Here is a 27,861-nt window from a genome sequence, read left to right as displayed (position 1 = left end):
CGGATTCCGTAAGCGTATGATACGCGGATCAATAGAATCCATTGAATTACGCAGTGCTGATCACATCAGCGGGTCAGAATTGCATAATTGGCGAGCGCCAAATAAAACAGCGTGTTCTTTTTTTTTTTTACCGAGGATATTCGCGACATAGAGCGCATTGTTCTCCGTGGCTGTGGATATACCCGCAGCACGTCCGTGATTACATTGGGTATGGCGGCGGGTACCCGTGTCATCGCTAAGCGGAATATAACCAGATAAAAAAAATTTGGCGCACTGCGTACGACCGCCTGCATGAGTATACGGTCGTGCACAGTACAATTTTGTGGTCGTAGGCAGGGTGGCGGCCGGGGTCACAGCCGAAATCCTCCAAGTGGATTCCGCTTCAGGCCATGAGAGGCGGGTCGTAGGCTGCCATGGTGCCGCTCAGATGAATGGCGCTTAATACCCGCGCAAGAAAATACGCCGCATGTTCTATCCTGGCGTGTATTATATACGGCGAGATACTGGATGGCGGTTGGGGCTACACAGCGTCATTGCTGCGCGCCGTGCGCATGTCCCTCAGGGCGGCACGCTGCGAACTATGGCCGGCTGAGCCCAAGTTTATCATTCATAACCGTGTATTTGACTATTGCGCCATTTTATACCATCCGTGATATCGCCACATGTGCCACGCTCGGATGTAGGGCACCTAGTCCCTACTGTTGGTATTGCTCACATGCACTGGCTCGTTCTCGGCCAAGTAGGGCAGCGGCGTGGGTGTTGGCGTGTTTTTCCTGCTAGTCCAGGTTTGGCGCTGAAGAGCGGGGTCGGGCGGGTGCCACGAGGGCCAGAGACTCTGTTTAGTAGACTTCACTTGGTGGCGTGGTTTGACCCAGGGAGGTTCTGCAGCAGGTCTGTCTGCATTTTTCGCTTTTCTGGTAGCCTAAAATAATCCGCGACCTCGGAGAGGATCAGCTCGTTCCTCAAGTCTGTCTTTCGGGAGGGTGAAAGGTCAAGCAACTCCCTTCTTGGCATTAGAGGAGCTTCTTCTCACAGGGGGAATTATCCTGCATGACTTATAATCTGCCGCTGCGGAATTCCGCTACAAGCCCCGCCGCCTGCTTGTGGATTTTGACGCGGAATTAAAGGGATTCCAGGAATTTTTTTTTTTTTTTTTTTTTAGTGCTGACTGAGAGATTAGAAATAGGTGATCGTCGTCGATCAGCGCTCCGATCAGCTGATTCCCAGGGCTGCTGTCAGAGCAGGAAGCAGAATGCCTTGACTATAGCGCCGCCCCTCTGGTTGGTATTGCAGCGTTGCAGTCAGTGGAATACCCCTTTAAGGCATTTTCAATCTCGCATCAAAATCCCAGCAGAGGCTGCAGATGGTGGTGCAGAATTTTCTAGGTCTTGCAGTACGTATTGCGGTGTAATTCCATCTCGGCACTCTATGGGTTAGTTAACGCGTGGACTTCCATCGAGTGAATGGCTCAGGGAATTACTGCCGCTACAGTTTGTTCGCATCCATATTAAAAGGATTGTCCTGTATTTGATCTATGATGGGTGGCCGCTGAGACCTCCACCAATTCTGAGAATAGGGGTCCCATGACCTTCTCCTCACTGCACCCACGTTGACCTCCGATTGAATGGAGTGACGGGAATATCCGTGGATTTCTAGTAGTGTTTTACAGGCAGATTACGTGCGGAAAGTTCCATGGCGGAACCTGCTGTGTGAACATGCCCCTTTAAGGGGTCCTCCAGAACTTTTACTTTTCATGACCTGTCTTCAGGATAGATCATCAATAGTTGCTCGCTGGGGGTTCACCCTTCGGGACTCCTGCCAATCAGCTGATTGCTGGACCTACTATCAGTATGGATAGCGCTGTCCATATTGCAGTGGCCCAGTTTGGTACTGCGGGCGCAGCTCTCATTGCTGATTGGTGGGGATTCCAAAAACAGCTTTTATTGCCTATCCATAGATAAGTCTGATCTCTCATGAGACCTCCACTGACCCGAGGAACGAAGGGGGGGGGGGGGAGCATGTGGCCCCCTTTTCTTCTGTGTGCTCGCTGCACCCTCTGCAGTGAGGAGCAGATTGAGTGGACCAGCGTACGCGGCATCTGCGGTGGAGGTGACGCAGATAGTTGAGCGTTTGTCTGTCAGCCCCATGGAATGATGGGAGCGGCACTGCGCTTGTACAACCGCCGTCCAATCAGTCCCCTCCTGACTGTGGAGGGTACAGCGATCCCGCAGTGAGGACGACGGGGGCCGGCTAGGTGATTAAAGTTGTTTTTGGTTCACCCCCATTAGAGGAAATACGTCCCATCGTCTTTAGGCCTCATTCACATGAGCCTTTTCACACAAACTATTTTGCCACGATAAAACGTCGACCGAAAATCGCGACCGTGTGAGGCGTTGGGTTCTAATGCGTTCATTTACACGGGCGTGTGTACAAATCGCACTGTTAAAACATAAAATCGGTGACTGTTTTCTGTCGCGTTTTTATTTTTTTTTTTACACGCTGCATCTAAACATAAGTGATGACCTATCTTTTGACGAAAAATGCTAGAGGCTCCCATAGACTCCCATGGGAGCTGGAAAAAAAAGGGAGGGGGAGGAAGTTTAGCTGCGTCCAGGTCGGGAAAGAAGACAGCGGACTCCAAGCATTTGCAGTCATTCCAAGTATTTCTGCCGACCGACAGAATTCCGTGCTGCAGCGTATGGATGAGAAAATATAAAGTAATCTCGGGACTCGATCCCCGCTTTTTTTCCGTGATGTGATTTTCGTCCGGCTGGCGTAAAAATGCATCGCCTGTGTGACTGCAACCTAAGGCCTCCCTCACACCGGTAAGACGTGTTTTACGGCGCCTTTTAGCGCCCATCATTGATGAGGAGCGCTAAACGCTCAAAAATAGTACAGACACCGCTCGAAAATCCAGCGGCTGTCTGAGCGGCTCCCGCTGAAAACAATGAGAGCGTTATACCTGAAAGCGGCGCGCTAATCACGGTAAAAACAGTCTGTGTGAGGGAGGCCTGAAGGCTCTGTCAGACGGAACGATTAGAATTCAAACGATGGCCGACGACTGAATGACGAATGAGAATTGTTCACTTTTCATTCGTCATTCGTTTTATGAAGACATGAAACCACCGTCGGCTCGTTCACTTACCGTCCCGGATAAACGGCGCCCGTTCGGTCCTTCTCACTTACACAGCGAACATGAGAGACTGAACGAGCCAACGATGTGTCTGCCGGGAGGAACGGGCCGCCCGATGAGACTCGCTCCTTCAGAAAGGACCGCAACGCTGTAACGGAATTACGTTAATAGGCTGTGACGAGAGCGAAGACCTTTTTTTTTTTTAAGCCACTGGATGGTCTTATGGCGAAATATCATCATTGCCGCACTTCCCTTTCCCGCACGGTTGGCCATCCGATGGGCGCTGGTCCAGGCTCTCCACCCTCTGGCATCCTTGACCTGGGGACGCTGTGCATGCCATCCACACTGCGCTTACCAGGGGATCCAGCGGATCTTGGCCGTCCGCGTCAGCATGTCCATCCATGCAGGTGCGGCTTCAGTGTAGCGATTGCCTGTCCTGTACCTGCAGATACAGTTCGGGTCTTCGCTCAACGGAACAGCGCCAATCGACAAAGCTGATGATGTTCAGCGCTCATTTAATTTTCCGGGCCGCTTATCACTGGTGTGAGGATGAACGATCGCCACTACAAGCGTTTCCCCACTATAGGGCGGTTGTACGTATTCGCCTGCGCAGGGGGATGTACAGTCGATCAATGAGCATTTTAGGCTTGCTAAAAAAAAAATCAGCGATGCTCCGGCGAACGAGCGCGTCCGCATTCATGGTCCCTTTCACACGCTCTTACGGTCGGGCCAATGTTCGCGTCCAATAACCGGGCCCTTACTGCACAGGATGCATGAGTACTGCGGAGATTATCTCGCTAGTCGAGGTTCATCCACGGACATCAAAGTCGGCCCTAATCGTTGATCGCTGGGATCGTTTACACTTATTTACGGACTGCTTGGAAAGTATGGAAACGGCCGGCTTCACACGAGCGTATTCGTGCACGCAAAATGCGTGCGATACGCAGTGAATGTCACCCATTGACTTCTATGGGTTCAGTCGCACAAAAAAAAAAATCGAACCGAAGCATGCTCTATTTTACTACGCATTTGCACATCACGGGCTGGCCGAGCGAATGCGGTAATGCCGCCTTTGGATGAGTCGATTCTTGTTTAAGCGAGGGACGTCGCCGCTAACTCATTCGCAAACGATTATTGTTCACTTTCACTCGTTTTAATGTTTTTGAACCATAATTGCTAGGTCTAGATGCAGCGTAACTCCGATGTCATTCGCTCGTCCAAGCGATAATCGTCTGGCGTAAACGGATGCTTAGAGGACGCGGTTCAGTCGCGTTCTTTATCAGATTCCCCAGAGCGGCTCTGCAGACTACAGGCCATCACTGGATGATGGAGCATCCGCGAGGAGTGTGATGGCCCGCTGTGTCCCTGCTTGCATCTCCGGTCATAGAAGTTACTGTAGTCGTAGCATGAAGCCACGTTCACGTACCGTAAGTGTGCCGGTCTCCTGGTTGCATACGTAGCGTGTGAGCCGTGACAGCGCTCCACCGGCAGTGCGGTGAGGAGTTTGTTTGGCAGCCGGTCAGTTATGCTTGTGATCGCTGGTAGCGCGTTATCTCCGTCTCATCGGTGGATTTGGAAAGGACAGAGTACGGTAATCCCTGGTAATACTGCGTCTCCGTGATTTATAGAGGTAAGTGGCGCCAGCGGGGAGAGACGCACGGAGAGGCTGAGCCGTCATTAACAATCAGCTTAACTCCTTCACAACCAAAGATTTTTTTTTTGTTGTTCAGCTTTTTCTTCCCCGCTTTAAAAGAGCCATAACTTTTTATTTTTTTCCCGTCGACGCAGCTGTGTGACGCCTGGTATTTTGGGGGTCAGCTGTATTTTTTGGGGAGGCTTCGTTTTTCTGGCATTCATGCTGCAGTAATACTAACGTGCGCCGTACTCGGCCGGTTGGCATGATTACAGAGATGCCGGATTTATAGAGGGTTTTTGAAAAATATTTTTGTACTTTTTAAAAAGGAAAGAATTTTTTTTTTTTTTTTTAGTGCCCCATTGACTTCAAGGGGGATGATGAAAATACCGGAGCGCTTGCCACTCAGCTGCTTCAGTGGTCCTATAGAACGTCAGCACGCTTGTGCCACCGGTGCTCTATTTAGTCTCCTCCTCACTGCGGGGGGTACAATAAGTCCACAGTGAGCAGGACGGGGGACACGGGACCCCCATTCTTGAGATCGGCAGGGATCTTGGTGGTGAGACCCCCAGTGATCAGCAAGTTACTGTTATAACTTGTGAACCCTTTTAAGACTTTCCACATTCTGTATGGCCAGTGCTGGGCACATGAGTAACTCTATTCAATCTGACTACGGATGCCAAGTGTGCGTCAAGTAGTGACGGCAGTGCAGTGGGCATTGTGGTAGAATGAAGAGGGGGTCCCAGGAACAACCGGATCGAAGGCTGAACAGGGAGAAGGGATGGCACCAGGTAATAGAATGCATGCCTGGAGGTCCCTGGACAGGTCTGACCCCCAGGGCTGGACGGTCACTTTAATAGTTTTTGAACTAATGGACAAGGTGGCATTAAGTGTCGGGGGCGGGGGTGGGGAGGGGCATCCGTGACTCCTCATCCACCCATGATCTAATGCTTGCAGATGGTATCCATGTTGTTGTGTTTTTCGGATTATCAGAACCTTCAAAAACGCCTCTCTTCCGATATCCCAAAGATGTCTCATAATTGCTTATTTTTGCTTCTAGTCTTACGTGAGTCCAAACTTTCTTGCAGTTCTGTGCCGGACTATGGGATGCCGCATTAAAGGAACCTGGCACGTATTGGGTGCAGGTTGGGTCGGACTGAAGGGTTCTGTAATTTACTCTAAAAGGTTGTAAATATTATGTCAAGATTAAAGCTAGCAGAAAACGTGCGGCTTTTACCGCCTGTAAGGGCGCCGACTGCATGGATTGCCAGCTTTTTGGAGAAGGAACAAGAATTGCCGTGTGGCGGAGCTGACGCCGCGCCGAGGGGGGTGGCGGAGCTGACGCCGCGCCGAGGGGGGTGGCGGAGCTGACGCCGCGCCGAGGGGGGTGGCGGAGCTGACGCCACGCCGAGGGGGGTGGCGGAGCTGACGCCGCGCCGAGGGGGGTGGCGGAGCTGACGCCGCGCCGAGGGGGGTGGCGGAGCTGACGCCGCGCCGAGGGGGGTGGCGGAGCTGACGCCGCGCCGAGGGGGGTGGCGGAGCTGGCGCCGCGCCGAGGGGGGTGGCGGAGCTGGCGCCGCGCCGAGGGGGGGTGGCGGAGCTGGCGCCGCGCCGAGGGGGGGTGGCGGAGCTGGCGCCGCGCCGAGGGGGGGTGGCGGAGCTGGCGCCGCGCCGAGGGGGGGTGGCGGAGCTGGCGCCGCGCCGAGGGGGGTGGCGGAGCTGGCGCCGCGCCGAGGGGGGGTGGCGGAGCTGGCGCCGCGCCGAGGGGGGGTGGCGGAGCTGGCGCCGCGCCGAGGGGGGGTGGCGGAGCTGGCGCCGCGCTGAGGTGTCACTTTTGTGACCTGTTTACCAACCTTCAAAAAATAAAGTCAATCCATTTCTAATGACCACAGAAATGCGATCCGCCTTGTATTTTGGGAGCGGCTTTCTCCTGCGGGTGATAACTTGTGTTGTAAGAAGTAGCAGCTCGTGGTCCTGATTATACGGACTTTGTACGGAGTCGTACTGAAGAGAACTGCCGGTCATTCCCGTCAGGAAACAGTTACTACAAACTGCAGCAGTGTTTCCAGGATGATTCCCCCAGGGCAGGAGACGGGGACCCCCTTCTACATGTCGTCCCATGACTTTTTTTTTTTTTTTTTTTTTCCTCTATGGTTTCTTCTTTTTTTTTTTTTTTTTTGTTTATCAGCACGAATTATTTACCAATCGGTGTTAAAGGGGTTTTCCAGGCAAAAGCTATTGATGAACTTTTCTCAGGATAGTTCATTAATAGTTAACTGCCAGGGATTCCCAGCGATCACCTGATCGCCCCTCCCCGCTGTCAGTGCAGCTGCCCTGATGTGCGAGAGCAGGAAGTGGCCTGGCTGGCTTCTCTCTCGCTGAAGCTGCTCTTGGGGCCCTTTTACATGGGACGACCGATGCCCGACAACTGGTCCCATTAATATTCGTTCCTGCACTTCTACACGGCAACAACTATTGCTAGTGAATGGAGGCGAGCGGGGCGGGGATTGTTCCGGTTGAGGGGGGGTTGTTCTGGTCCGGTCGCCTCCATTCACAGTAACGGGTAGTCAGTTGTTCCTAAGCCGATTGTCATTCGTCGTTCATTCGTGGCGCGCGGTTACAGTGAATGACAATTATGGATGCGGGAATCTAAACGATTTATCGGTCCGTGTAAAAGGGCACTTTTTAGAGATGAGCGAACGTACTCGTTTAGGGCGATTTCACTTTTTTCGAGTAACTGACTACTCGGGCGAAAAGATTCGGGGGGAGCGGGGGGTTGAGAGAGCTTTTTTTTGTGACAAAGAATCGCACAAGAGCGGGAAGCGTGGCAATTTTTCTAACTTGGACTATCGTTCCGAGAGAGAAATCGCTCCGGGCTGAGGTCCGGCCAGCGCAGAATCGGACAGAACATGTATGAGAAAACATCCGTGTAAATGCAGCCTCCCTGGATGTGCGGACGAGTCGCTCCAGTAAATGATCCTGTTATAATTCCCTTTTGTCTGTAGCATGAAGGTACGGATGTAGAAAAGGCCGTCCATGTGACTTGTTGCTAGGATACAAGCTGGCGAGGTGGCAGGCACCATTTTACCCGATGTTGCCATTTATACAAGTTTTGTTTCTGTGAAGTCGCATCCGTGTTCCTCCATCTGTAAAGGGTGAACCCAAACCCCGTCCCCGTGTCTAAAACAATAAACGAGGGCATCCACCTCTCCTGGGGTCCCGGGACGCAGCTGACGGCCGGCAATGACTGGGCGGAAGCATGTGACCGCCGGCACTCCTGACACTAGCGCTCATATTCTGGTCGCTATGATGCCAGGAGTTTGGGGACCTGATGCTGCGGCCTCTGATTGGCCACGTGCTTCTGCCTATCCTGCCTACCTGGAAGTCACCGCCGATGCCAGCGTCAGCTGTCTGCTGCATCCCAGGGTCCCAGGAGAGGTGAGCATGCCCTCGTTTGTTATTTTAGACAGGGCCCAGCTAGGCTTTTTTAAATGGCAGAACCCCTTTAATAGGGTTATCCACTTCTGAAGTACTGATGAACCTTCCCGCTTGAGACCCCAAGGAATCGGCTTTCCCATTGAATTTAATTAGAACAGTACCTGCAATACCAACACAGGCCTCTAGCAAGTGTACAGAGCTGTAGACACTGACAGTGGTGGACCCCTGCCGATCAACTTTTGATGACATATTCTAAGAACAAGTCATCAATGGTTCAGAAGTGGACATCCCCTTTAAAGCGACAATCCAGTCACAAATGATGGGTTTGAGTCAGAAAACCACATCGGTGGAGTCTGTGTTCTTTAGAGTGACTGAATCCCTCTTAGGAATGCTAGGATTTAAAGTGACACTCCAGTTTCAGGTCAAAGCTCTGTCCCGGGCCGGGGGGCGCAGGGGGTATTTTATCTAGACTTGGTCTTTTTTGTCTTCCGCCCAACCTGCTAGTTTTGGGTCCCATTTTTGGCCTTCCAAAATGCCTGACAGATCTTCAAACTACCTAAGTCCCAAAGGGCATGGATGATGTTAGACTACCAATGCACTAATTCTCTGATTGTCTAGTATTGCTCATGTGATCAGCACTGGCCAATCAGAGAGCAGCGCATTGTAGTTAATTTAAAAATTGCTGCAGCCATCTTGGACAACGGTGACCGAAACCGGTGTATCGGACAGAACAAATGTAGGTAATATAACCCCCCAACCCCTCCAGTCCAAGGACAGAATCGCGTCCTGAAGGTGGAGGGTTCCTTTAAATAGTCACTGGCTCACATATTAGCATAATTTATGTCAATGTGACAACTAACAAAAGTGCAAATCGCGTTATTTATCCTAAAATGCTGAAAAATCTCTGTAAAGCGCTGGCTGCTGGGGGTCTGCCTTCCTTCTAGTTTGTCGTCCACTGCTTGTTGTCAAGTGAAGTCCGTCTCTAGTAACAGATTCCAGGAAATGGGGGTGGGTATTGTCACATGCTGCCCATAGACCTATGGAGAGGAGAGACAGATGGGGCGAACAATTCTGCCAGTCCATAAGGACCCCTCAGCCTACATTATAACCGAAGGAAGATATTCCCCCGGTGACGGTGTACGGTATCTGCACCGTCGGCGAAAATACAGGAGGCTCAAATACCCAAATGACAGAAAGGAACTGTGCGATTATGTCTGAAATACGAGAGCAAACAAGCGCTAAGACCCGTGTAAACACGGAACGTAATCCTAGAGTCAGTCCACATGGGTTGTAGGCCACTTTCACATGGTGTTTATCCTCCTCTCCCGTTTCGGGTTTCCATCTCGGGTGCGGGGACTTTCACGTAGCGGATCTGCATCAGCCTTCATCGCTTCTATTGAAAAGGGTGAAATCTGCTGCAGGTCCGCGCCAAAATCTGCATCAAACTCCGACACGGAGACTGGGATGGAACCATCGCCGTTAATATGTGGAGCAGAGACCGCTTGGATCTCCGTGAGACGCGCGTTCCGCTCGATTCCGTTCTATAGCGCTAAAAAGACTGACTGAAACAGAGACTAAACTGGTCGGTGTTTCTCACTTTAAGTCCTTAGTCGCACGCGCCTGTCCGATTTTTCGTGCGTGAAAAAAGTAAACCTGTGTGGTATATATCTGTGTTGTGTCGGCTCTTTACGTCCGTGTGTCATCCGTGCACGCCAGAACACCTGAAGGACGCCCAATTTGTAAGTAACGATCAGTGAAAAGCGAAGTGCGCGGGCATCCTCCGCGGCGCTCCATTACTTTGTATACCCATTAACTTGAATAGATTACAGTCTTCCAAGAAGTTGAACCGGCAAATGCAGACAGCACAAGAACGTGAAAACTACTTGTGCGAGTAAAGGGGCGCCATACCCACGGGACAGTGCAATAAACTAATTTACGGGGAGTCGGGAACGTGGTTTTTATACTCGCCCGGCTCTTGCCGTTTCCATCTGTGATGCGGTCGGATAATGTGACTCTGTGCACTCAGAAGATGGAGAATGCGCACGGCGCTCTGCAAACAGTCAGGATTAGGGGCCTGCACATGACGGGGTCAGTTTCTGTATGCGGGAACCCACAGCGGAATTCACTCCAACTGCGTCGGGCCCCCAGCGTATGTAATTTCACCTCTTTTCAGATGACTGCGGGCGGCTCGCCGTTGGTCATGTGCATTACCGTTTTATTTGTTTTTTTTTTGCACTGTTGCTAGGCGATGACATTGGTACCTGTGACCTATCTGCAATAACAATTGCTGATGGGCCGAGGGTCGGATGGCTTCCATTGATTTCAATGTAAGCTGTTCATGTGGATCTCGCAAAAAAATAGAACATGCTGCGATTCTTAATCCGCTTACAAAAATTGCAATTGCTGTCTGCTTGTGCGAATGTTCTATTCTTTCAGTGGATGCAGAATACCACAGATGGTCCGCACTGATGACTATCGCGGATTCTGCAATTCAAATCTGGTCGTATGCTACCGGCCTTACAGGCTGTCCATAGACTTCAGAAGAGGACACCCCATCCCCCGGCTCGTCGTCACCAGGACGGTGCCATAACTTACTTTACAATGCCGTCGGGTTCCATCTAGGTTTTCGTCTCGATGTTTTCGACATGTGAGACGGAGATCAGAGAGGGCGAATGGTATGTGGGGCTAGCCTCGGTGCTTGAGTCTTGGTTTTTGGAGCTCCTTCTCACTAGTGTTTAGCCCCGTTCATGGTTTCTGTATCTCCCTTCCATTTCTGGAGCACGGAACTAAAACGGAATTAAACAGATCAATTGTTTTCCCCGTTGATTTCTTTTCCGCTTTTGGTTTCCATGTTTAAACGTAACAAATAGTGCGGTGTACAGGTGTCCGCGGTTCACAGGTTCGCACTTCAATTTGTTTATTTGCAGTAAATTGTAGCCTAGTTGACTCCGTTATTGTGTACCGCAAAACAAGTGCGCTAATTTATATACATATTTATATGGTTTCCTATAACTTGACATGGTACGGTATGCTGCGCTGCGCAATAAGCTTCTCCCTTCAGAAAACACGTATGTTCAGAAAACCGAGCGAAAGGTCAGCAAACTGGCCAAAAAAAGTTTATACTTGAAGATTCTTCTATAATTTTTTCCCTCTCAATAATAATAATAAAAAAAATGTAAATTAAACCGTATGTGGCTGTATACTTCAGCAGAGGGGTGTTGTTATACCGCCAGTCAGCTATACCTTTGCATACGCCGTTGCACCTTTGTGACGTAAACGTTAACTTACACTTTTAACGTACACAGAAACCGCACCGTGAATGCTGCCTTCGGCCAACTTCACACAAGCGAGCGCAAATATCGGTAATGGCGCACTTGTCAACATTCAGTTTACCTGCGGATGCAGCCGTTTTTATGTCAAAACTGTCGCTCATCACTTCGAGGAATTAGCGATCCTGCGCCGCGGCTGACAGCCCTGACAGAGGTTTGTGAAGTTTCAATGGGGAAACCTCGCATCGCGGCTTGTGCACCTACCGCAGCACGTAGTGCGATGCTGCCGCCGGCCCCATTGAGGAGACTGGCAGCTGCTATGTGAGAGCACGCACAAAGATAGGACGCACCCTGATATATTTTTTTCCCGCACCGTGACGCGGGAAAAAACGCTTATGTATTACGCCATTCAAAAGAATGGGGTTCATATTTAAGCGTCTCACATCACATAAATCGTACATGATTTTCTCGCCCCGCGTGCAGCCGGCTTTAGGCCTGACTTACATGTATAGAGCCCATTGAGTGGGTTTGTTCACATGAACATTTGCGCACTAAAGGTCCCCATATAAGTCAATGGGCGGCGCACAATATATTGAGATGTTGCTGGAACACTGCGTAATTCTGCTTGAAAAAGCGCACCAGTGGAACTCATTGGCTGTTACAATCGGTACGTTAATGTGTGCCGTATGCAAATGAGCATGCCTTAGCGCAAACACTACAGTGAAATACTCTGCATGCTCAAAAAAAAGCATTGCATGCCGCGCTCATGCAGACACGCATGCGCCGGTGAGAAGGGGGCCTTATTCTTTCCCTATGGGTTTCCCGGCGCACGTGACCCGCTGCTTACTACCAAACCATGCACAGGAGACAGAACGGCCGCCCAGAATTAGGTTTCAGCAGACTTGCTGTGGTGAAACCAAAAATGCTCCGTGTGATCCCAGTCTTTAGGAAGAAAGCTTGGCACATAGTGGCATTGACCAGCTGCTGCCCTCCGGCCCGGTCGCTGCAGCCGGACGCGTTCTTGCAAAATCAAATGAAAGGCGTAATTGATAGCTGCGAGACCGATGTCTGTCTAAATATATGAGCGCGGACAGCCAGACTAACCGTGTCGGCTTGTCCTCTCATGATGTCACCGAGCAGGAGGTCCCCGTTATACCCGGACTGTAAGTCCGTCTCGTGGTGACACTTACCACCATCTATTATATGAAGTAGATCTCTGCTATTGAGAAATAACCAGCTAGCAGGACTTCATTCTCTGAGTAGGTCCTGGGGGTTGGTTATTTTTTTTTTTCTTAATTTCGAAAAATTTAGCTTCTACCTCATTGATTTTTATATATATTTGCTCTGGATCAACATTGGGGGGACTAGTCTGAGCTGGATGGACATGTGTCTTTTTGTGGCCTAACATACTCTTACAGGGTTTAGGGAGACCTACACCCATGCAGTACTCTTTGGAAAAAAGTTTTATACAAATGAGTGATGGAATAGTCCTCCAGAGCGCCACCTATTGGAAAGTAGCTACCGTGTGAGCTAGAGGGGTTTTCTGGACAAATTCTATTGACAACCTATCCTCAGCGTAGATCATCAATAGATAAGCGCTGGGGACCCACCACTTGGGATCCTTGGCGATCAGCTGATCGTCTGGGCCACAGTCGGTGCAGCGAGGCTGGACTTCCGACACCAGAGTCAGAAGCTGAAATATAATAGAAGGCAGCACTCCTATCCTTTTTTTTTTTTATGACCTTTTCGCCTCCGGCTTCGATGATGACATTTAGTCTGCTGCACTGACAGCGGGCCGGACGATCAGCTGATCACTGGGGATCCAAAGTGGTGGATCCCCAGCAATTGTCTATTGATGACCAATCCAGCGGGTAAGTACTGATCTTTTTGTTGTCTTAATGCAGTTGCAGCTATAGGAGCAATGTTGGCTGGTAACTGGACAGAGAAGCAGTTGTCACAACATATGCAGATACAGAAGGGGCTGGCTCAGTTATTGAAATGAGCCGAACTGCCAACAGAAAGGCCATACCATGTGACCCATGGATGATCTGATCTTCCTGCATCGGGTCACGACTTTTCCTGTTAGCAATAAACAAATACGGAGAAACGGCCGCGGTATGTGCTTAAAACATTCAGCAGATAAGGCCGCGATGAGACAGCGCTATAAAACGCATGTTTGTGAACCCCACGCTTTTCAATGGTTTCCTTCACATTTGCGATGTTTTCACTGATGCTTTGTTGCGAGAGAAAAAAAACGCGGCATGCTGTAACTTTTTGCTATTTTTTTTTTATCTCCCATGTTGCCCCCTGGAGCCTCCTTGTTGATCACATGGCCTGAATTTGCGACTTTTGTGCGATACATTTTTAATATTAAAAACTCCTAACTGTTTCGTGATGAAATCGCGAGTAGCAGCGATGTGTGGTTTTACAAGAAAAATCATCGCTGATGCCACAAGATCGCACGTACGAGGCTGCTGGATCGCAGCGATTTTCTAGCGGCGATATCGCAGTCACCAGTGTGAAAGAGGCCCTAAAGGCGCATCATTGGGAAAATGCATTTTTTGAGCAATAGTTCTATGGATCGGGATTAGAGATGAGCGAACGTGCTCGTTTAGAGCAATTACTCAATCGAGCATCGCTTTTTTTCGAGTAACTGCCTAATCGGGCGAAAGGATTCAGGGGGTGCTGGGGGTGAGTGGGGGGTTGTGGTGGGGAGTGGGGGGGGGGAGAGAGAGAGAGAGCTCCCCCCTGTTCCCCCCCCTGCTATCCCCCGCTCCATTCCATCGCCCCCCGGATCTTTTCGCCCGAGTAGGCAGTTACTCAAAAAAAGCGATGCTCGTTCGAGTAATTGTCCTAAACGAGCACGTTCACTTATCTCTAATCGGGATGTTTCTGGAGGTTCCTCAAGTCCGGGAGCATTTGAACGTCTTGCCTAAGGATATAAAACAGAAGTGGCTCCTGAAGGAGGAGGGAAAACTTCCCAAGTATATTCTACTTGTCAAAAAATAGTCAGTTTTGCAGGCACCATGTTTTACAGCAAAATGACCTACGCAGAGGGCTATGTATATTTATGGAAAAGGGTTAGGCTCGCCTACATGGGCGTATGTTCCCATGTATTACACGCATAATACGTGGTGCTAACAGCCCTTTGATTTCTATTGGACCACTTACACCTGCGTCTTTCACATGTGTATTACGCTGCATGTCCTATTTTGGTGCGTATTACGTACCAATATAGCCTATTGGGTTTCGGATCGTACTGGTATAACAACGAAACTACTATGAACGACAGCCTGTTTGCTGTGAATGGAGGCGGGTGGGCCGGAAGGAACTATCAGCCCGCTGTGCCTACGTTCACTGAGCGGAGATTATTACTGGGTCAGCTGTTGGGGGGCTTCTGCACATTCTGTGCTCAGGAGTCCAGTGGGCGGTCCTACTTTCTCTTTGCACACCCATACAGGGAAGGCTGTTGATCACGAAGAAGGACCGCCTACTAGACGCCTTAGCTGAGAATGGGCAGGCGTGTAAATGAATAAATTACTAGACTGCTGAAACCTTTTCTACAAATATTTATATCACTCTGCTCAACCCGCTCTAGCCACAGGATAGGGAAATCCGACCTCTGGGACCCCCATGTTCCTGAGAATGGGGCTCCAGATGGTTCCCAAAAGACTGGAGAGGAGGTCATGCATACTCCATTCACTTCGGTGACTGCTGGAGATTGCCAAACTGTTTCTTGGGATGGATAGGGGTGCGAGTGGTCGAACCCCCACTGATGATAACGTTAACCCTTATCCTGCCAGTGGGGGATAATTTTATAACTTGGCACAACCCCTTTTTAAGAGGCACTCTATGGAATCTTAGTGTTAGTCTCATAGACTCCCATTCTATACAGCAGATACTGTAGGGTAGTAAGATTTGGGGTAATATGGTAGAATGGCGACTGAGAATGCATTTTGTCTCACAAAGCTGATTGGCTGTTCTGACCTTTGACGATCAGCTGATGTTGCAAAAGAAATGTGCTTTTGACCACCCATTTCCCCCATAGCATGCCATGCTCACCATTCAATTGATTGACCACATGAATGGGCCGGGTCTACTAAAGTGGACGTTGATGTTAGTCTGGCTCTCTTTTCTGTGATTATATAGGGGTGAAGTCCCTCTATTACATCCAGAGGCCCTAATATTTATTGGAGTTGTGCCAAAATGGCATGTTCATATACTTTTTTTTACGGCCTGTGAATAACCTAGAGTGGGGTTCTCCGGTTGGGACCTCCTTGTGTCTCCCAGAAGGAAGAACCATCCAGTAAGAGCGGCCCCTGTTACTGGCAGACCCTCTGCTATCCTGTTAATACTAGATTTCTAAAGGGGGGGTGGCTGCGGCTTCCCTTGGGAATATCAACGGTTTGCCGGGGATCGGAGGGTAGGACTTTGGGAAGTCAGCTAATCACCCAGTGCCCCCTATTTTTAACGGGGTTGTACATCTCGGCAAAACCCTTTAAGAGTTATAGCGGTGGATTCCGCCAAAGAACCGGTATTTAAAACCGCTTTTTTGTGGTGTTCTGCACGCGGATTTAGCACTGACAATGGGAAAATTGTCAGGCAGAATAATGAATTTCTGAAAATTTGCACCAAAACGTGCAATGTTTCCACGGTGCAGGTTTTGGTATGGATCCACAGCCGACTGCAGGTCTTTTATCGACCGGGTGAAACCAGCTGTGGATCCTCGCCAAAGTCCATACCAATGGTGATGTTTTTGATGCGTAAATTATGTGGATTTTGGTGCTGCTTTTCCAGTCCGCTCCGTATCCGCTACATGTGAGCATAGCCTTAAGGCTTTTCTTGATCTTCCATAGAAAACTCTCGAAAAAAGTTTTGTGTAGTGGTGCAAATCCCCAATATTTTCATTACGGCCATGGACGTCACACTGGAAAGTTTTGGACTCGCTCCATTGAGTTACAATTGGACTAACCGGCATACTGATCCACCGGCCAGTCTGTGGCACAAATGGACATCTGTGTTGTGTGAGCATGACCTTAGATGGAAACGTGAAACTTTTGCTCTCCCTCTGTTTGTATACAGTTAAATATTGTGATTTGCGCACTTGCTCACGTGCCTTTTCTTTTACAAATAAAGTTGGAATTGACGTAAAAACTTTTATTTGTAAAGTGCCAATGAAGTACGAAAAAAAGAAAAACAGTTTTCCGCGTCTCCAATCACAATTTGTATTTGATACATGGCCACGTTTCCTTAGAAGGCAGCTACGGGGTCTGCTATATACATTTTGGGTAGGTTTGGCAGGAAAAGTCTCCATGACACGGCAGAAAAGAATGTCCACTGCCAGTTGTAATAGTTGTCATTCCTGTAGTGTGAGTCAGGGCTCTTGTAGGTCTGCTACATGTGACTACACATTCAGCGTCCGCCCTCCATCAGCCTCCTGTTACCCCGCGAGTTATCAGTGGGTGACGATATGCGCCGCCGCTCCAAACTCACATCGAGCCGCGCCTGAGGGAAAGGCCTGATCTGTAACAGTCAATATTATTACGGCAGCAGCCAAGTGTTTACCTGTAGACACAATGGCGTCATGCGATGGCAGCTGAACAAGGACTTGATTTTTACGATACCCACCCACACACAGGATTTGTAATCCATAGATCTTTCTAGAAGTGTTTTTTTTTTTTACTTAGTTTATGCAAGACCAATATCAAATGGTGTAAGTATGCTGGAAATGATGGCCTATTTAAAGGAATGTGTCATCAGAACATGATCTTGTGTTAATTGAGTTTTTATGTTAAAAATATTGTTTTTAAAGCTTTTTTGGTGGTTTTTTTTTTATATATATATATTTTTTTATTTTTCAATGTTAGAATCTGTTTCAAAAAGAAATCCTGAGGTCCTGCAGTTCTCATACTGACCATCAAGCCTTCTAGTAGTCTGACACTTCCTGTTCTGTAGAGAGAACTTCTCAGCTGTTGCCTCTGAAGTTGGCGTGTAACACGACAATCTGACTCTTCGAGTCCCTTGCACGCTCCCTCTTATACAAGTCTATGGGAAAGCACGTGCACCGTTGGATCATCACCCGTCTCCCTGTCACGTCCCCTAACTGCACGATACCTTAGTTTATGGTGCTGTGGGGATGTAACGGGTTGGCTTTAAGTACCGGCGACTGTCCATCCAATCGTGATCCCTGCGATAGTGGAAGTTAGGGAGGAGCCATTTTGAGTGAAAAAGTCGTCCTGGTGGCTCGGTGTTGGGTCAAATGGCTTTTCTTCTGGCAGCACTGTTGGTTCCTGGTCCTTGTAGTGTATGGTAGTACCTGACCCCAGTTGTATATGGCTTCTAGTGCCTGCAAGTGTGCAAATGTTATCAGATATAACGAGCATTAAAGCCCTCTTGAGCGCCGGATCCTATTCTCAGCAGACTCGGGTCACAGACTGGAGACACTCTTTTTTTTCAGTAATATGATGCCTGACATTGCAAAAGACTTGTGGTTGGTCTGGTATTTTATTACTTATTTCACCTTTAAAAAGCACCCAAGGAATTAACCTTGTCAACGGAAAGCTGTGAATATCGATGCAATTTTTTTAAGATGGAATTTGCTGTGGAAAATGCCACAGCAAATTCCGCGATGTGGACATACCCTTAGATGCCACGGTCAGTGCTAACTGCAGCACCTAAGTGGTTAATGGGAAGGTAGTTCCCTCTGTCAGCCCATGCGATGAACTGCCATGGCAGCCAAAGGCCTAACAGTGGCCTCCAGACCTTCTATACCTGTAAAATGCTCAGTTAAAGGGCCTATGTCATGGGCTCAAAGGAGAAGAAATGGGGAGTCTGGGGAGGTATGTTTCATATGCCCCGTTTCTGCGCTGTATCCCCATGAAGTCGGCTCGACTCTATGTGCGCTCACCTCCCATGGAGATGAATAAAAGATCAGTTTGCGGAAAGAGTCCTGCTGATGCCCGTTGGCATCACTGGGATACGCGTGAGGAACGGGGAGCTCGGTAGGTATAAAGCACACTTCCCTGGACTCCCCTTTCCGTTATATTTAAACCCTATAAAGCAGTTATTGGGTCTCAAAGGTGCGGACAGTGTCCCTTTTAAATAGTGATACACTGCAAGGATTAGGTATTGTAGTGTATTATATGAGTGTTCAGAAGATTGCATGTCCAAGTGCCCTACTGAGACATAGGGGGAAAAAGTTGAAGAAAAATTTCTAGTAAAAACAAAAAGCATTTTTTTTCCCAGCTTAAATAAATAATAATTTACTATTGCTGCATCTGTAATGACCCGTTCAGTAAAAGGAATGCATTATTTATATCGTGCGTGATTTTTTAACATTTTTGATGCCTCGATCTGTAGTTAAAAAAATTAAAATATCCTAAAATCCAGCGATTCTCACACTGAGCCTAATAATAGTCTGATACTTCCTGTTCTGAAGAGCAAACTGGGCGGTGTCCTAAAGAGGTCACTGTAATTGGTTGTTGGGATTAATAGACACATGGGCAGTTAATGGTACCCACGGCACTTCTTGGTACAGAACCAGGGCACAATCATCTATCTTGATGAACATTTGGGGCTTATTTAGTAATACTGTTTAAAGGACTGGCCTAAAATGCATCAGATTTTATCATGGTAGCTTTGCTGAATAAATCTGTTGAATTTTATGATTGTCTAGTTGGCTTAGTTTATGCAAAAAATGCTTTTTCAGAAGTCTCATGGGCCATAGGCATAATGGACCCATTGTCTACTATGGGAGTGTGTCGTGGGCATGCTCTGTAACCTGTGTCAGTAGGGGAGGAGATAAGCTGTGACCTCACCTAATGTGTATGGTAAATCCTTTAGTGTCCCCGCTTATTGTAGTCCTGCCTGTGATGATGACGGCTGAGACGTTTTCTTTACAGAACAGGAAGTGTTAGATTATTATTAAGATCAGTGTTGAGTGTGCAGGGAGGGGGGGAGGTGAGCTGTGACACCACCTATGTGAATGGTGGATCCTGTTATCTCTATATAGTTATCACCTTTTAATTGTAATCCTATGATGATGATGATGAGGGCTGAGAAATTTCCTCTACAGAACAGGAAGTGTCAGACTTATTAGGCGTAGTGGTCATTGTGAGAACTGTAGGATTTTAGAATTTTTTTAAATTATTTTTTTAACTGATGACCATGACATTTAAAAATGAAAAAATATCAAATTCTCAAAAATATATTTAACATAACGCTCTGTCCTGGGCCTAGTAGTGTAAATCTTTTGTAATAAACGATCTGGAGAATGGAATTGAGGGGAAACTGATCAAATTTGCTGATGACACAAAGATAGTTAACACTAGAGAAAAGAAAAAAGAGATCTATACAAGTTTAAACAGGGGGCGGCGACTAACAGAATGGTCCTTAACAAGGAGAAATGCAAGGTTCTACATCTGGGCAAGAAAAATGACAAAAAAAGCACATGCAGAATGGGAGGAATTAGGCTAAGCAGTACATGTGATTAAGACCTTGGGTATACTAATAGATCACAAACTGAACATGAGTCAACAATGTGATGTAACAGCAAAAAAGGCAAACGCAGTTTTGGGATGTATTAAGAGAAGCATAGAGTCTAGATCACGTGAGGTAATTATCCCCTCTACTCTTCCTTAGGTTGACTACCCACTAGCGTTCGCGAATTTGCTGCATCTCCCCCCCCCCCCCCCCCCAGGTGTCTATGGGGCTTTCTAATGTTAAGAACGCATCGCCGCAAAATTGCAATTTAAAATAACAGTTCATCAGTTTAGTGCCAAGTCCCACGCAAATTCTAGTATTGTGCATCCGTATTGCTCAGATCCGTAAATAGTACGGCACCCCTAGACGGCTGTGGCACAAAGTCAATGTGCGGGGTCTGGTTAGTGAAGAAGACGCTTCCTTCACCGTGTCTGAGGCTGATGAACCGGAGGGTTCAGTTTCCAAACTAGGTTCCAGTAATCTGTCTGACTTGAGGCGCGCGGGTTTCCTTGAAGCCTCTGGAGGCGATCCTCGGTCGGAGGATGTGTATTTATGGCCGTCGTACATCCTGGGACGGCAGCTGCTGTAATCATTGACCTGTGGTCCTCTGATGCAGCACATGGACTTATAGGAAGGGTGAAGCCGAAATAACTTTACGCTCCTCTCAGCTGTATCCAGTGATGTACAGCGCTGCGGCGTATGTGTGCGCCATATAAATAGTAATGGCTTCAAGCTGTCCCGGATGGGTGCTTATTGGACAGCAATGTCAAGGCCTCATGGTGTCACCGTATAAACGCTGATCTAAGAAAATCTGCCTGGTTTGTTTTTCCTTCTCGGTTTTGAGTCGGCAAAATTTTATCTTTGGCAATAAAAACAAAGCGTCCGGATATTTGCTGCTAAAATAGTAAAAGCCCTTTAAACATTTTTTTTCTTTTTTTAGGGCTCCTTTATAGACACGGGCGTATTTTTATTTTTTTCCCCCACTTTACGTCCTTATTTTTTACAGGCTTTATACGGACCGCGTATAGCGCCATTGATTTATATTGGTGTCTTCAGACATGTCGTTTTTATGTTCCTATTTTACGCTCGTGAAAAAAGAAATTCCAGCATGTCTGATTATGATCGGTCTTCACAGACCGAAAACGCTCATAAAAATCTATGAAAGCGTTAAAAAGAAAAAAAAAGCGCGGATCAGACCCGTTACATTGGTGTATTCACTGCGTTGTTTACGTATGAAGCCAAGAGGGGGGGAAAAAAGTGACACCAAATATGCATCTGTACACCTAATGGAAATGGTGCAATTTCCACCAGAACTGCATACAGCCGTGTGAATGAGGATTAGTGGCTTTTTTACTTTGGTTTTTGGGTTCAGGGTGGGTTCATTAATCCCTCAAAATCGCAGCATGCCGTTTTTCCCATAGGAGAAAGAGGCCTCCCCAAAAACGCAGGTATGACCAAAAGAGGTCACCAATAAGCCCCCAATAAAATACGCTGACATCATTCAAAAAATGCATTTGATTGTGTGTGTGTGTGTGTGTGTGTGTTTTTTTTTGTTTGTTTTTTGCTTTTCTTATTCAACCTTTTCCTGCCCCATGACGTAGGGGTACGTCATGGGAGTGGGGTACTTCCCGCAAAATGACGTACCCTTACGTCATAGGGATAGCGCGAGATCATAGCAGATCTCGCGCTATCCTGCAGCGGGAGCCGGCTGTCACTAGTAGCCGGCCTCCCGCTAAAAAAATACCAAAAATCGTTTGGTCCTCATCGCCAAAATAGGCCATGTCCTTAAGGGGTTAAAAAAAATTAAAGAGACCGAAAAAGACTGAAGGATCTTAGTGACCCTCCAGTGGTCCTGCGCTGTTCTCCCTCCAATCCACAAGTTTTGACGTCTGTTTTCAGTCAACCAAGATGGCTGTCGTAACCTTCTAACTACTTAACCCACGACCGGGCCATAGTGTTTTAACGTCCTGCTGTTGCAGGACGTGTATGGAGGGAGGTAGCGCCGCTATCTCCCTCCATGCAGCGCAGGTGTCAGCTGTTTATTCCAGCTGACACCCGCGGGCAATAGCCGCGCTCGGCCGTTCGGCCGATCGCGGCTATTAGCCCTTTAAATGCCGCTGTCAATTCTGACAGCGGCATTTAAATCCCCCGTACGCTGTTTGGGGGTCCCGCACGGCCCCCCCCCCAAGTTTGGTATCGTAGCAATCGTACTGACCCATAGAATAAAAATATCAGGTCGTTTTTGTTGCAGTTTGTGCGTCGTAGAAACAGGACGCACCGAAAGATGGTGGAATGTCGTTTTTTTTTTTTTTCCATTTTTCTCCGCTAAGAATTTTTAAAAAGTTTTTCAGTACATTATATGGTACAATAAATAGTGCCATTAAAAAATACAACTCGTCCCGCAAAAAACAAGCCCTCATACAGCGACGTCGACGGATAAATAAAGGAGCTACGATTTTTTTAAAAGGGAGTAGGAAAAAACAAAAATGGAAAAAAGCAAAAAAGCCCGGTCACTAAGGGGTTAATGCACAATATGCCTTGGTAATTCAATGTACTTTGCGTTGCTTTCTGATTGGCCAGCTCTGCTCATGCGACTCGGAGAGCGGGTGTAGCAGGTGTAGTGCACCAGTGGTCTAGTACTACCAATGCACGTTGTGGATTACATAAGAAGATCTACCAACATGACTGAGCACCGTGCGATATGGCACATAGGGTTGTGGTTTGGTTTGAGGAGCAGAACATCTGCAAACTTCATTGGCCGGCCGAAAGTCTGACTCTCAATCCCATCCAGCATCTTTGGGATGAACTAGAACACTGTGCCCAATACGCCCATCGTCATCGTCGTCCTCCTCCAAATCACTATCTGAAGCTCTCCTCGAGGAATGGAGGCAAATACGTTAACACCTCTATGGGAATTTGGTGGAAAGCCGCCCGGGAAGGGTTACTGCAGTCATCGAAGCCATAGGCCACCCAAGACCATACTGAAAAATGGGAATAAAATCGAATTCCATCACTTTGTGTGTCCCTATGCTTCTGGCAACATGGCGTATGTGTAATGAAGGTCGGAGAGCTTGAGCTGGAGTAGGATGGAATTGGACAGGAGAAATCTAAGCCGTCTTATTATTTTTTCGGCAAGAGCTGATGCCCCAGGGTGTCTTCACAAACCTATATGCTGGGATGCCATGTGGTCAGGGTCCGCGTTCTTCATCGGCCTCGGGGCGCTACCTAATAAGTAGCCTTTTTCCATGAAGTGCTGTGTTAATGAAGTGCCCGTTAGAAGGGCCTTCGCTCAGCAAATGCAGAACCTCCTGGGAAGACTTATGGACCGTCTTACTGCTTCTATTCTGCTTTCATCGCTACTTTTTAAATGGCGAGTCCGTCCCGTGACCGGGAAGCGCCGACGTCTGCACATTCATAGACCGTCTGTCGTAAGGTGCGGCTTCTGCTCGGAAAACCCAGACGCCACTTCCAGAAAGCTTCACGTCTGCGGAACGAGCGCTCGTTGGTTCCATTACTCTCCGCGAGGCATCCTGTTCTAATGGCTTATTGATGATGGAGGCATCGGAAGGTGAAGATGGGCACGGCGGGCTTATTTATGGAGACCTTTCCAGCAAAATCGTGCTGCAATTCGAGCCAGAATAACGGCACACAAGTTTCGCAAGTAATTTGCGCCTATAAAAAAAAAATAAAAAAATGGGAACGTAGGTGTAACTCTGCAGTTTTGGTTAATTATGAATGTGGGATTTATGAAGCGCAAAACCTGATGGCGCAAAAAACGCAATTAAGGCTTGCTTCAGATGCCAATGTTTTGTGGCATCAGCAGTGGTAGACTTGATATAAGATCTGTTCAGCAGGTAGTCCAGAATATTAAAGGAGATGTCCCACGCCGAAACGGGTTTTTTTTTTTTTTAAACCCCCCCCCCCGTTCGGCGCGAGACAACCCCGATGCAGGGGTTAAAAAAACCACCCGCACAGCGCTTACCTGAATCCCGGCGGTCCGGTGACTTCAATACTTACCGCTGAAGATGGCCGCCGGGATCTTCTACCTTCGTGGACCGCAGCTCTTCTGTGCGGTCCACTGCCGATTCCAGCCTCCTGATTGGCTGGAATCGGCACGTGACGGGGCGGAGCTACACGGAGCCCCATAGAGAAGAGGAGAAGACCCGGACTGCGCAAGCGCGGCTAATTTGGCCATCGGAGGGCGAAAATTAGTCGGCACCATGGAGACGAGGACGCCAGCAACGGAGCAGGTAAGTATAAAACTTTTTATAACTTCTGTATGGCTCATAATTAAAGGAGATGTCCCGCGCCGAAACGGGTTTTTTTTTTTTTAAACCCCCCCCCCCGTTCGGCGCGAGACAACCCCGATGCAGGGGTTAAAAAAACCACCCGCACAGCGCTTACCTGAATCCCGGCGGTCCGGTGACTTCAATACTTACCGCTGAAGATGGCCGCCGGGATCCTCTATCTTCGTGGACCGCAGCTCTTCTGTGCGGTCCACTGCCGATTCCAGCCTCCTGATTGGCTGGAATCGGCACGTGACGGGGCGGAGCTACACGGAGCCCCATAGAGAACAGCAGAAGACCCGGACTGCGCAAGCGCGGCTAATTTGGCCATCGGAGGCCAAAAATTAGTCGGCACCATGGAGACCAGGACGCTAGCAACGGAGCAGGTAAGTAAAAAACTTTTTATAACTTCTGTATGGCTCATAATTAATGCACAATGTATATTACAAAGTGCATTATTATGGCCATACAGAAGTGTATAGACCCACTTGCTGCCTCGGGACAACCCCTTTAAGTGCCTGTCCCTGTAAATCTAGGGTACGGCTTTGAACTAATGGGCCGTGGGATTGAGTTTTCAAAATTGATTTTTTTTTCTTTGCTCGTTGAGTTAAAGCTGTAGAGTCCGACCTTCAGTTCTGTGCAGGTAGTAGTGATGGCAGCGTCACTGACTAGTACAACCTTGGCCATCCAGCGGTCGGTCCGGTGGTTGTAGTCGTATACTACGGTAGTATATACTGTACGTGACAATGCATACTGTATATCGTAAGACTGCAGCTGCCAATGGACATGCCTTTCTTTATACGGAGGGGTTGGCCTTACGTAACCTTAGCTATGAGCTCTTTGCATTCATTCCAATGTAATTACAAGGTAACGATGCCCTGTCTGCAAACATTTAGGGATTTGGTAATGTTCACAACTATGTAGATGTGTTCCTCTCATAAGGATACGACCACACGGGGCAGAAACTCGATTCTGCCGCGATTCCGTTGCAGAATCCCGGCGGGCCTATGGCTGCCCAAACTGCCACTCCTTGCTTACAGACTGCTGGCCACTCACGCAAGATAAGCTGTATTAACCCTTTCCAATCCAATTTGTATCCTGGTTTTCCTAGGGGGCTTACTCTTTTTCTGTCGTTATACCACAGCGCTATATGCTGGATAAAGCCAGTACTGCATGAGGTGACACATTGGATAGGCTCCGACAGCAGAGAGGCTGGCAATATAGAGGAAGAGAACCCCGACGGGCGTCTTTCAACATCGGAGCTGTATAGACAGTGGATTGGAAAGGCTTAAAGGCACATCACGTATACAGCCTGGCTCCTCGTCGTCTCCTGCCTCGGGTATAATATGTGCAGGAGAGGGAGAGGGAGGGGGGGGGTGTTTGGACTGCACTGCACTGTGATGGGGGGGCGTGTCTGGGCTGCACTGCACTGTAATGGGGGCCGTGTCTGGGCTGCACTGCACTGTGATGGGGGGCGTGTCTGGGCTGCACTGCACTGTGATGGGGGGCGTGTCTGGGCTGCACTGCACTGTGATGGGGGGCGTGTCTGGGCTGCACTGTGATGGGGGGCGTGTCTGGGCTGCACTGCGATGGGGGCGTGTCTGGGCTGCACTGTGATGGGGGGGCGTGTCTGGACTGCACTGTGATGGGGGGGCGTGTCTGGACTGCACTGTGATGGGGGGGCGTGTCTGGACTGCACTGTGATGGGGGGCGTGTCTGGGCTGCACTGTGATGGGGGGCGTGTCTGGGCTGCACTGTGATGGGGGGCGTGTCTGGGCTGCACTGTGATGGGGGGCGTGTCTGGGCTGCACTGTGATGGGGGGCGTGTCTGGGCTGCACTGTGATGGGGGGCGTGTCTGGGCTGCACTGTGATGGGGGGCGTGTCTGGACTGCACTGTGATGGGGGGGCGTGTCTGGACTGCACTGTGATGGGGGGCGTGTCTGGGCTGCACTGTGATGGGGGCTGTGTCTGGGCCGCACTGCACTGTGATGGGGGGCGTGTCTGGGCCGCACTGCACTGTGATGGGGCCGTGTCTGGGCCGCACTGCACTGTGATGGCGCGTTGTATGGGCCGCACTGCACTGTGATGGGGGCCGCGTCTGGGCCGCACTGCACTGTGATGGGGGCCGCGTCTGGGCCGCACTGCACTGTGATGGGGGCCGCGTCTGGGCCGCACTGCACTGTGATGGGGGCCGCGTCTGGGCCGCACTGCACTGTGATGGGGGCCGCGTCTGGGCCGCACTGCACTGTGATGGGGGGCCGCGTCTGGGCCGCACTGCACTGTGATGGGGGCGTGTCTGGGCCGCACTGTACTGTGATGGGGGGGCCGCGTCTGGGCCGCACTGCACTGTGATGGGGGCGTGTCTGGGCCGCACTGCACTGTGATGGGGGCGTGTCTGGGCCGCACTGCACTGTGATGGGGGCCGTGTCTGGGCTGCACTCAGGGGGTTCTATTATAGAATCCTAGAATAGTAGAGTTGGAAGGGACCTACAGAGTCGTCTGGTCCGACCTCTTGCTCAGTGCAGGATTCTTACTTTGGTGGGTGCACTGAGAGGGCTCGATTTGCTTTGGTGGGCGCACTGAGAGGGCTCGATTTGCTTTGGTGGGCGCACTGAGAGGGCTCGATTGCTTTGGTGGCATAGAGGGAGTTGTGTTGTATTATGGGGCACAAAGGGGTCTGTATTACAATGTGGGGGGTTGGAGGGGGCTCTATTGCTTATCGAGAGCACGAAGTGGGCATTGCTACATTTTAAATGGGCAAAAATGGAAGTTATTACTGTTTGGGAGCATAAAGGAGGGCACTTTTTTTTCGTGGGCACTAATAGGGGAATCGTTACCATGTGAGGGCACTATGACTTTATGGGAAACTCTGGGGCACTGTTACTGTGGGGAGGCACTGTGAAGGGTATTGTGGATAGCAGTAGGGTGAGGAGCGTGTGTAGAGATGAGCAGGGACAGAAAAATGGCGTAGTCGCTGACGGCAGTTACATCACAGGGGAGGGCCCAGGTTATGTGAACAGCCCAGGGTCTTCGGTCTAGTATGTCTGTTCCTGTGTACTTGGCTTGTATCCCTATAGTCATTGAGAACCCTTGTCTCCTCCTGTCGGTTCAGGAGCCGAGGGAGCTACCGGAGAGCTGCTGGTCAATCATGGAGGCTTGCGGTATCCTGGCACTTGCTACACGGGAACTGCCAGATGGTGGCAGAATGAGAGGAAATGCAAAGCCGTGAGCCATAAGGATGTGGCATTGGCATCTCGCTCTTGCAGGGTACTTACTGTGGTCAGGAGGGTTTCCGGTTCTTTATCTGTTTTTGGATTATCGATCTCTGCTGGGCGGTGACCTAAGCGCTGCGAATCATGACCAGGATCTGGCGAGGACTCCATACGCTGCTGCCAGCGAGGACACGTCTCTTCCACCACGTAGCGCCGACCTATGCCGCCTCATGACGTCACGTCTAATCTATTCATAGCCTCAGCAGCAGCGCCAAGAGAAATGCCTGGCAAGAAGAGTCAAACAAGACCCGTTATTAAGAACACATGTGGGTGAGAGGGCACATCGGAAGTGCGGCCAGAACTCTGCGCTAATCCTCCAGAGACAAATGTAGCGAACACGGCCGGCTT

The 27,861-nt window shown here is 49.3% G+C and overlaps 1 protein-coding gene across 3 annotated transcripts in view; it reads left to right on the top strand.

Moving 5' to 3' along the window:
• Positions 1–27,861, top strand: part of ESYT2 (extended synaptotagmin 2) — a 98,422-nt gene that overhangs the window by 823 nt on the left and 69,738 nt on the right. The gene's annotated exons all lie outside the window — the stretch shown is intronic.

This window comes from Eleutherodactylus coqui, chromosome 12, assembly GCF_035609145.1.
Source record: "Eleutherodactylus coqui strain aEleCoq1 chromosome 12, aEleCoq1.hap1, whole genome shotgun sequence".
Taxonomy (NCBI): Eukaryota; Metazoa; Chordata; class Amphibia; order Anura; family Eleutherodactylidae; genus Eleutherodactylus; species Eleutherodactylus coqui.
Note: the sequence above shows the minus strand (reverse complement) of the source record. Positions and strands in the feature narration are given on the sequence as shown.